At 46.6% G+C, this 10,116-nt stretch overlaps 1 pseudogene; it reads right to left on the bottom strand.

Moving 5' to 3' along the window:
- Window positions 1-4,787: 4,787 nt before the first annotated feature.
- LOC135563990 (general transcription factor II-I repeat domain-containing protein 2-like) lies at window positions 4,788-8,530 on the bottom strand (annotated as a pseudogene).
- Between the last annotated feature and the right edge of the window lie 1,586 nt (window positions 8,531-10,116).

Below are 10,116 nucleotides of genomic sequence, written 5' to 3'. Positions count from 1 at the left end.
AGCTGCGTCAGAAATTATTCACATCCCTTGGCTTTTTCCACATTTTGTTGTGTTACAGCCTGAATTTAAAATAGATTCAATTGAGATTGTTTCACCGGCCTACACACAATACCCCATCATTTCACAACGGAATTATGTTTTTAGAAATTCTTACAAATGAATAAAACATTTAAATGTTAAATGTCTTGAGTCAATAAGTATTCAACATATTTGTTATGGCAAACTTAAATAAATTCAGCATTAAACATTTGCTTAACAAGTCACATAAATTGAATGTGTGCAATAATAGTGTTTAACATGATTTGGAATGACTACCTCATCTCTGTTCCCCAGACATACAATTATCTGTTAGGTTCCTCAGTCGAGCAGTGAATTTCAAACACAGAGTCAACCACATAGACGAGAGAGGTTTTCCAATGCCTCGCAAATACGGGCACCTACTGGTAGATACATTAACATACATTGAATATCCCTTTGAGCACGGTGAGGTTATTAATTATACTTTGGATGGTGTATCAATACACCCAGTCAATACAAAGATACAGGCGTCCTTCCTATCTCAGTTGCCGGAGAGGAAGGAAACCGCTCAGGGATTTCACCTTGAGGACCATGGTGACTTTAAAACAGTTACAGAGTTTAATGGCTCTGATAGGAGAAAACTGAGGATGGATCAACAACATTGTAGTTACTCCTCAATACTAACCCAAATGACAGTTCCCCCTGTTCTGCTGCTCATTCCGTTCACAAGTTCCAGAGGTCTACGTCACCGGCTTTTTAGGCATCACTGGATCATTACCACCAACCCCGGATTCATTACGCACACCTTGTTCCCATTCCCACTGATTAGTATGTGCCCTCTGTTCCTCATTGTCCTTCCATGCTACGTGTTATTGTGCACTTGTTCTACTGGCGTTCCGCAGCGGAATGAGGGAGGAGGTACAGTTGGAGTTAGCCTGCCATGATGACTACCTGTCACTCAACCAGCTCATCAGCATGGCGATTCGTTTGGACAACCTCCTGCGGTCCCGACGAAGACCTGCAGAGAATCCGGAGCCCATGGCTACACCTGCTCAGTGGCCAGAGGATGGAGGTGGGCTCTGCACGTTTGCCCGAGGCAGAGCGTAGGAAAAGGAGGAATCTGGGCACCTGCTCATATTGTGGAGAAAGGGGTCATTTCTCTCCGACCTGCCCTCCATCCACTAACAGGCGAGGAGGTGACAAGCCAGGGAATTCCCCTGCTCCAACCCAGGTAGGATGCAAGATCTCCACTCCTTTTCTGTCAACTCAACCAGTGTCTTTTCCCATAAAATTCCCTGAAACCCCTAGCCCCTCACTCCCGTTAGCTCTGATTGATTTCCGGAGCTGCCGGGAATTTCCAGAGCTGCCACTGCATTACGCATTCCTTTGGTTCCCCTACAGTCACCCATTTCGGTTTGAGCCCTGGATAATCGTCCAATAGAGACATGGCTCGTACATCACATCACTGTTCCCGTTTTTCTGCTAACCCATGACACTTATTTAGAATAGATCACCTTTTTGATCACCCCCACGCACCCCATTGTTGTAGGTCTCCCCTGGTTGAGTTGGCATAACCTTGTTATTTCCTAGTCCGAGGGGAGACTGCTGGGTTGGTCGCAGGACTGTCAGAGGAGGTGTCGAGCGTGTCTGTCAACACCACTACGGTGGAAAGTCCAGACCACGCCTCTCAAATGGAGTTACCGGAGGAACACCAGGATCTGCACCGGGTTTTCTCTAAGACCCAGGCTACATGCCTGCCTCCTCATCGCCCCTGGCACTGTGCCATTGACCTGCTGTCTGACACAGCCCTCCCGAGAGGACACGTCTATCCCCACTCCTATGCGGAGACCGAGGCCATGGAGACCTACGTACAAGAGAGCCTCCAGCAGGGTTTTATCCGCCCCTCTACGTCACCAGCCTTCTCAAGCTCCTTTTTTTGTTAAAAGAAAGATGAGGGACTGCGCCCCTGCATTGATTATCGAACTCTGAATACAGCCACTGTTAAGTTCAGCTATCCTTTACCCCTCATCCCAACCATCATCAAACAAATGCATGGGGCACAGTACTTCATGAAACTGGACATGAGGAGCACCTACAATCTGGTGCACATTTGTGTACCTCATGATGGCTTTTGGCCTGTCTAATGCTCCTTCAGTCTTCCAGGCCTTTATTAACGTATGGTTTCGGGACATGCTGGGACAGGGCGTAGTGCTTTATGTAGACAACATTTTGGTATATTCTACTGACTGAGCCCAGCATGTCTCGTTAGTCAGGTCTGTGCTGGGAAGACTTTTGGAGCATGATCTATACGTTAAACAAGAGAAATGTTTGTTTTTCCAACGGTCCGTGTCCTTTTTGGGATACCTCATATCCACAGAGGGAGTGGAGATGGAGGAGCAGCGCGTCGGCGCAGTCAGGTCATTGCCCATCCCCAACTCTGTGAAAGTAGTCCAGTGATTCCTGGGGTTCGTCAAACTATTTCCGGAGGTTCGTCCAGGGCTTCAGCACTGTGGTCGTGCTCCTTTAACTCCCTGCTGAGCGGCTTCGTTGGACGGCGGAGGCGTAGAGCGAGTTTGAGACACTGAAGGCACACTTCAACACTGCTCCCGTGCTGGCACATTCTGAACCCTCACTTCCCTTCATCGTCGATGTGGATACCTCCTTAAGTAGGTGTCAGCGTAGTGCTGTACCAGCGCACCAGAACCCCTCCAAAGCTGCGGCCCTGCGCCTTTTACTCCAAGCAGCTGAGACCCGCCCAGAGAAACTACTAAGTAGGGGACCGGGAACTCTTGGTGGTCAAGAAGGCTTGGAAGGCGTGGAGGCACTGGCTGGAGGGGTCCAAAAACCCTTTCCTGGTGTGGATGGAACACCGTAACATGGAGTGCATTAGGGCAGCGAAGAGGCTAAACTCGAGACAGGCCAGGTGGGCTCTATTCTTCGCCAGGTTCCAATTCACGCTTTCTTATAGGCCAGGCTCAAAGAACGTGAAGGCGTACACCCTGTCTTGTCTCTATGACACAGAGGAGATGGAGGGAGAGGAGACCCCCATCATCCCTCCATCCTGTAACATCGCGCCAGTGGTGTGGGACGTGGACGCCGACATACGGCAGGCCATCCGTTCAGAACCTGCACCTGCACAATGCCCGGAGAACCGCTCCTACGTGCCCACGGGTGTGCGGGACCGCCTTCTTACCTGGGTGCACACGGTGCCTGTGTCGGGTCATCCTGTGATAGGCCGTACCTTCGAGAGGGACGTCAGGGTTTACGTCTCTTCCTGCTCCATCTGTGCCCAGTTTAAGAAACCACACACCTTCCCCTGCCAGTTCCACAATGACCCTGGTCTCACCTCTTGCTGGACTTTGTTACTGACCTTCGCCCCTCCCGGGGGAACACCACTGTTCTCGTAGTTTGTGGACCGGTTTTCCAAAGCTTGTCACCTCCTTCCTCTGCCTTGGCTCCCGTCGGCCATTCAAACCATGGAGGCTCTTTTTACGCATGTCTTTCGGCATTACGGGATCCCGGAGAACATTGTGTCAGATCGTGGCCCTCAGTTCACCTCACACATATGGAAAGCATTCATGGAATGCCTGGGGGTCACGGTCAGTCTCATCTCCGGGTACCGCCCTCAAGCTAATGGGCAGGTGGAGAGGGTCAATCAGGAAGTGGGCAGGTTCCAGAGGTGTTACTATCAGGACTGGCCGGGGTAGTGGGCGGATTTTCTACCTTGGGCTGTGTACGCACAGAATTCCCTCTGCCACTTCTCCACTAACCTCACTCCTTTCCAGTGTGTGTTGGGGTATCAACCGGCCCTGGCACCTTGGCATCCGATCCAGCCCGAGGCCCCTGCGGTGGATGAGTGATTTTGGCGCACTGAGGAGACCTGGAACACTGAGCACACTCGTCTCCAGCCGGCTGTGCATTGGCACAAGGAACAGGCCAAATGCCACCGCAGTGAGGCGCCTGTCTTCTCTCCAGGCAACCGGGTCTGGCTCTCCACAAGGAACCTGACCCTCCACCTGCCCTGCCGAAATCTGTCCCCGCGGTTTGTGGGGACGTTTTAAGTCCTGAGGAGGGTTAATGAGGTAACCTACCGTTTAACTCCCTGCTGATTACCACATTAACCTGACTTTTCATGTGTCTCTCCTCAGGCCAGTGGTGCCTGGTCCCCTCACTGAGGCTGGACCCAGTGACGCCCCACCTCCTCCTCTGCACATCGAGGGAGGCCCTGCGTACTAGATCCGTGAAGTCCTGGATTCGAGGCGTCGGAGGGGCTTCTCCAGTACCTCATCGACCGGGAAGGGTACAGCCCAGAGGAGCGGTGCCGGGTGCCTGCGGTGGACATCCTGGACACTTCGCTGACCAGGGATTTCCACCGTCTGCTCATTCCATTCACCAGCTCCAGAGGTCTACGTCACTGCCCTGGATTCATTACCACCAACTCCGGATTGTCTTGTCTTATTATGCACACCTGGTTCCCATTCCACCTGGTTAGTATGTGTGTATATATGTGCCCTCTGTTCCCCATTGTCCTTGTCGGTTATTGTTACCATGTCCGTTGGTCCTATGAGTGCCTGTGCTGTTGTATCGGTGTGAAAGTGTTACGTTTGGGGCAAATCCAACACAACACATCACTGAGTACCACTCTTCATATTTTTAAGTATGGTGCTGGCTGCTTCATCATGTTATGGGTATGCTTGTCATCAGCAAGGACAAGGGAGATTTTTTTTAGGAAAGAAAGAAATGGAGTAGAGCTAAGCACTGGCAAAGTCCTAGAGGAAAACCTGGCTCAGGCTGCTTTCCAACAGACACTGGGAGACAAATTCACCTTTCAGCAGAACAATAACCTAAAACACAAGGCCTAATACACACTAGAGTTGCTTACCAAGACGATATTGAATGTTCCTGAGTGGCAGTTTTGACTTCAAATTGGCTTGAAAATCTATGGCAAGACTTGAAAATGGCTGTCTAGCAATGTTCAACAAACAATTTGACAGGGCTGGAAGAATTAAAAAAAATAATAATTTGCAAATATTGTACAATCCAGGTGTGCAAAGCCCTTAGACTTACCCTGAAAGACTCACAGCTGTAATCGCTGCCAAAGGTGATTCTAACTCAGGCGTGTGAGTACTTATGTAAACGAGATATTTCTGTATTTCATTTTCAATACGTTTGTAAAAACATGTTTTCACTTTGTCATTATGTGGTATTGTGTGTAGATGGGTGAGAAAAAAAATCTTAATCCGTTTTGAATTCAGGCTGTAACACAACAAAATGTGGAATAAGTCGAGGTATGAATACTTTCTGAAGGCACTGTACAAACTAAAGTGTCTATTCTTAAAATGTCCAATAAATCCTTTCACCATTTCAAGCATTAGCAGCCAGCAGTATAGATGAGGCGCTCTAGGCAGGCTTAACATGCAGCTCCCTGCCTCGCCCTCCACAGGGAATCTCTAGGCATCACACAGCTGTGCCACTGTCTCTCCATAGGGAATCCCAGGGCAGACAGCCACACACAAGGTGTGGAATCTAAATGTTTTGGGGTGCTGAAAACTGCTTAAGTTTGTCTAGACAGAGCGATGAAAACTTTGAGCGTGAGAGGATTTTGAGGTGCCGACAAGCCAAAATCCTTATTTCCGTTCTAGAATAAGGTGGGGATCTAGGATTCCCAGACAGGCTGTGCAAACCTCTCTGCTAAATAAGGATGTATTGGCGTTGATTTCTTCCATGTGTGGAGACATAGCAAACACCTCACGAAGTAAAGACACAACAACAAGCTCTAGGGCTGTGCTGCTGGCTGCTTGCTTATCTGCTTGTATTAGCCTGAGGAGAATATATAACCAGCTAGTGCAATAACCTTTCATACATTTCAGTAAGGCATAATCACCTAAGCACTCAATGTGGTAGACGCCGTTTCAATCTCGCCGTATTCAGACAGCCTGTGACATATTCCGTCAGTTAGTGTTGTCCCAATGTACCCACTCAGGCATAATGACAGGCAGGAGGCACAAAAACACTTTTATTTCTGAGAGAGAGAACAAGATAGATGGGGAGAGAGAGAGAGACGGGAGCGAGAGGGATGTACAGATGCAAATTAATTAATTCAGTTGCCTTCAAACCTGGAAGCACAGATTGACTCATGGCTCGAAGACGCGCACACACAAACATGCACAGACGCAAAAACAAAAGCAATCAAAAGGTTGTTTAATAGTCGTTTGTTATACCCAGCATTGACAGTGTGTGTGTGTGTGTGTGGGGGGGGGGGACTTTGAATGTTCAACAGGAATTGCTTAGCTTCGAGACCCTCTGGAGCTTGCATTCCCTGCGGCTCAAAAAACCATTAGTTCTCATCCTCACTGTCAACACATCACCAAGCTGTTTTATCTAACAACCATCCCAAGCACATTTAAAATCAAATAAAATTGTATTAGTCACATGCGCCGAATACAACCTTACAGTGAAATGCTAACTTATGAGCCCCTAACCAACAGTGCAGTTTAAAAAAATACGGATAAGAATAAAAGATAAAAGTAACAAGTAATTAAAGAGCAGCAGTAAAAGAATCACATAATATATACAGGGGGGTGCCGGTACAGAGTCAATGTGCGGGGGCACCGGTTAGTTGAGGTAGTATGTACATGTAGGTAGAGTTAATTAAAGTGACTATGCATAGATGACAACAGAGAGTGAGTGGCAGTGGTGCGGAGAGGGGAGGGGGCAGTGCGAATAGTCTGGACGTCTAGTCTTTGACTAGATGTTCAGGAGTCTTAGCGCTTGAAGGCAGAAGCTGTTTAGAAGCCTGCATGGCTGTTGTGGTGACTGTATTATTGCCACACCGGCATTCATAAGTCATGACCGCAGTCAAATTCCACATGACCGTTGAGTCATGGTAATCTTCTTTTATGCACTCTGGACATGTGTTGGTAGCACCCAATTGGCTAATAACCGTCAGGTTGCTAATGGCCTGGTACTCAGGGCTCTGTTGTCTCTCTAACCCAGGCCTGGGCAATTACTTCCCATGGAGGGGAACATTAGGATATATCTAGGGCCAGAATATATCTAGGGCCAGAATCATATTACAGGATTATACATCATGTGTATGACTGTGTTGACAGATATATCGACTGTAAATCATGTCCAGATATGCTACTTATTTTACTTTTTAAAAATGCACAGACATAAACCACATCCATGTTCTCCTTTTGGTAGGTATTTTCATTATTAAACATGATGAACACAATGAACCACATGGAGGGAAAAGTACACTGTGCATTCAGCACCACGGACAGAACTCTTGTTAACGGGCATGCACAAAAACGCAAGAAAAAAGGAGAGCTCAACATTACATTTAAACTACTCAATCAGTGTGAGGAGTGAAGTCTCTGTCGGGTATTGACTAGAGCAGTGAAGTCAGGTATAGTTTCTGATGTCGCTATGAGCAGGATTGCTGAGAGGTGAGAGATGATCTGTGCCTTGACTTGTTATATTTCATCACTGAAAATGTCTGTTCACATACATAGGTTGACCAAAACAGTACAAACATCTTCTGAGCATAACTCCTAATCTTTGGAAAGTTTTGTTCGTCGAGAGTTGCATAGAACCTCGTCGGTGACATTGTTTTGAATAGTTCTCCAATCACTGCATCACACAGAAGATCGATAAGCTCAAGTTGCAGGTCAGTGGGAGCGTTATCCACATTGACGGTGAAAGGAGAGGAAACCACAGCATGTCATTTCCCAACACTTTGAAATCCTCAAAACAACGAGAAAACTCACCACTCAAAGCACTCAGCAGAGATGTATACTTCTCCCGCTGGTCATCTGATAGGGAACAGACTAGTAGTGTCAGAAGGTGGGTCAGATTGTTGGCTTCTACTTGGCAGGTCAGGAGGAGTCATTTTCCCTTGAAGGCTTTGAAAAGGATGTACATCTGATGTGAAAAAAGTCCCTTCCCTTGTAGTTTGGAATTCAGTTCATTCATGAGGGCCATGATGTCCACGGTGAAGGCAATATCAGCCAACTATTATTTATCTTGCAGTCGAAGCAAATGCACTATTTCCTTTAATTTGCAAAAACTCAGCAATCTCCGACTTCAGGTCCCACACCCTTTTAAGCACCTTCCCCAAGGGGGAGATCTGCATGACCCGACTCTGTCTCTTCCAACAGTGAGACAACTACCTGTGGTTTAAATATTTTGCTCTTAAAAAGTTTACCACATTAGTGACTGTCTCCACAACATGGCTCATTTTCAGAACACATTTACAGAGCACCTCTTGATGAATAATGCAATGCAGGAAAATCATTTTCTGATCTGGGTTCAGCTCAGCTACTTTATCCGTTTCAAAAGGCCAATGTTTTTTCCTGTCAAGATTGGGCATCCATCAGTGGTCACACTGGATAACTTTTAAAAACTCAGTCCCAGCTTTGCCACACACTTATTAACCAACCTCTTCCAATAAATCGTTCCATGTGGTTGTGCTCTTCATTGACTGCACTGAAGCAAGCTCTCCAGTCATTTCTAAGTCTGGGGTTTTGCCTTGAATTGAGAATAGTCTGATGGATGAAAATATGTTGAACAGCTTGTGTGCAGCCTGAGGGAAGGAACAGAGCAGACTTTTTTTGCAACTTTTTCAAATCCCATAGTGACATCATGCAGTCCATATATGTTTTGATTTCTAAGACATGGGTTGGGTGTCGTTCACAACTAAAGTTACCAAACAACTCTAAATCTAGCATATAGGATCTATTTCAAATTATCACTTTTATGCTCAACATAGCCACGTCATCTGCACACTCTCTCCAGAATGGGAAAAACATAATTTCTATTTTATTCAGTTCAATTATATTCTTCTTACTATATAATCATATAATATAAAATAATAGCACGGGACTTATAAGCATATCTTGTCTGCTAAATAAATGAGCCTACAGCCTATGGCATGGTGCATAGCCAGATAACATACAGTAGGCCAACTCCTATTCTGTTCTCCTGAAATACATTTTCTTCATGTCATAATGTTTCTTTAGATTTGGGATTTATTGTGATGGTGTATTTTAAATCGATTTCTTAAACTTTCTTAAATGTAGATGTTCCAAACGCGAGCAGCAGCGGCTTGTATGTGTGGAAGCCTGGAGATGTCAATCATGTTTATGTTAGTTAACGGTCAATTACCGTGAGACCGGCAGTCATTTGCATGACATTAACCGGCTGACAAAATGTCATGACAGCCACAGCTTTATCTGTCTGGCCCAGCTAGGCACAGGGCAGAAGTAATGATAACTAAATTGTGTGTTAGGCTCTCTGACCCCCAGCTCTATGAGCCTATAGTCCAGTGCCCTCAGCTTTATGTGCGCTGTGGGACTGTCACTGTGCACTCTGAACCATAGATATAAGGGTTATGAGCTCAGGTCCAGTGTGGCGGCGCCCCCAGTGAACTGGAGGATCAAGGAGACACACATGAACACACTTACACTTGCACACACACGCAGTAGTGCATGTATGCAGATGCATGTGCACACACACACACACACACACACACACACACACACACACACACACACACACACACACACACACACACACACACACACACACACACTGTGCCGTGGGGAGTCAACCTAGTCATCTAGGCAAGCTCTGTGGTCACGTCCTTAATCTCCTTTCTCTTGATTTCTTTTAGCGCTGTAATTCTTTGTCACTCTGCACCACAACTTTTTCCTCTCCCCTCCCTCTCTTTTCTCTCCCCTCCCTCTGTTGTTCTCTTATCTTCCTCTCTTCCCCTGGGCTAGCAGGTTGATAAAGAAGTCCCAGAGGTTTGGAATAATCTACTGCTGCATGTGGTTAAAAGAGAAGATACTGCTTCAGTGAAAAGAGGAAGAGGAAATAGTGTTTTGGTAAGGAGATCAAGAGGATGCCGTTGACCTTCTGCTAAAACAGCGATACTTTGGCGTGGTGGAGGGGGAGGGGGGACATTACAAATACAGCATGATTCATTTTGATAACAGAATTATATAAAGTGTCTTTTCAAAGTGCATGAATGCTAATATCTCCATTGGAAAGGATCTGAGCGGAGCAGAGCGGAGCAGTGGGCCCACTCCACTG

Source organism: Oncorhynchus nerka, linkage group LG23 (assembly GCF_034236695.1).
Source record: "Oncorhynchus nerka isolate Pitt River linkage group LG23, Oner_Uvic_2.0, whole genome shotgun sequence".
Lineage (NCBI taxonomy): Eukaryota > Metazoa > Chordata > Actinopteri > Salmoniformes > Salmonidae > Oncorhynchus > Oncorhynchus nerka.
This window is presented reverse-complemented; position numbering and strand designations above follow the sequence as displayed.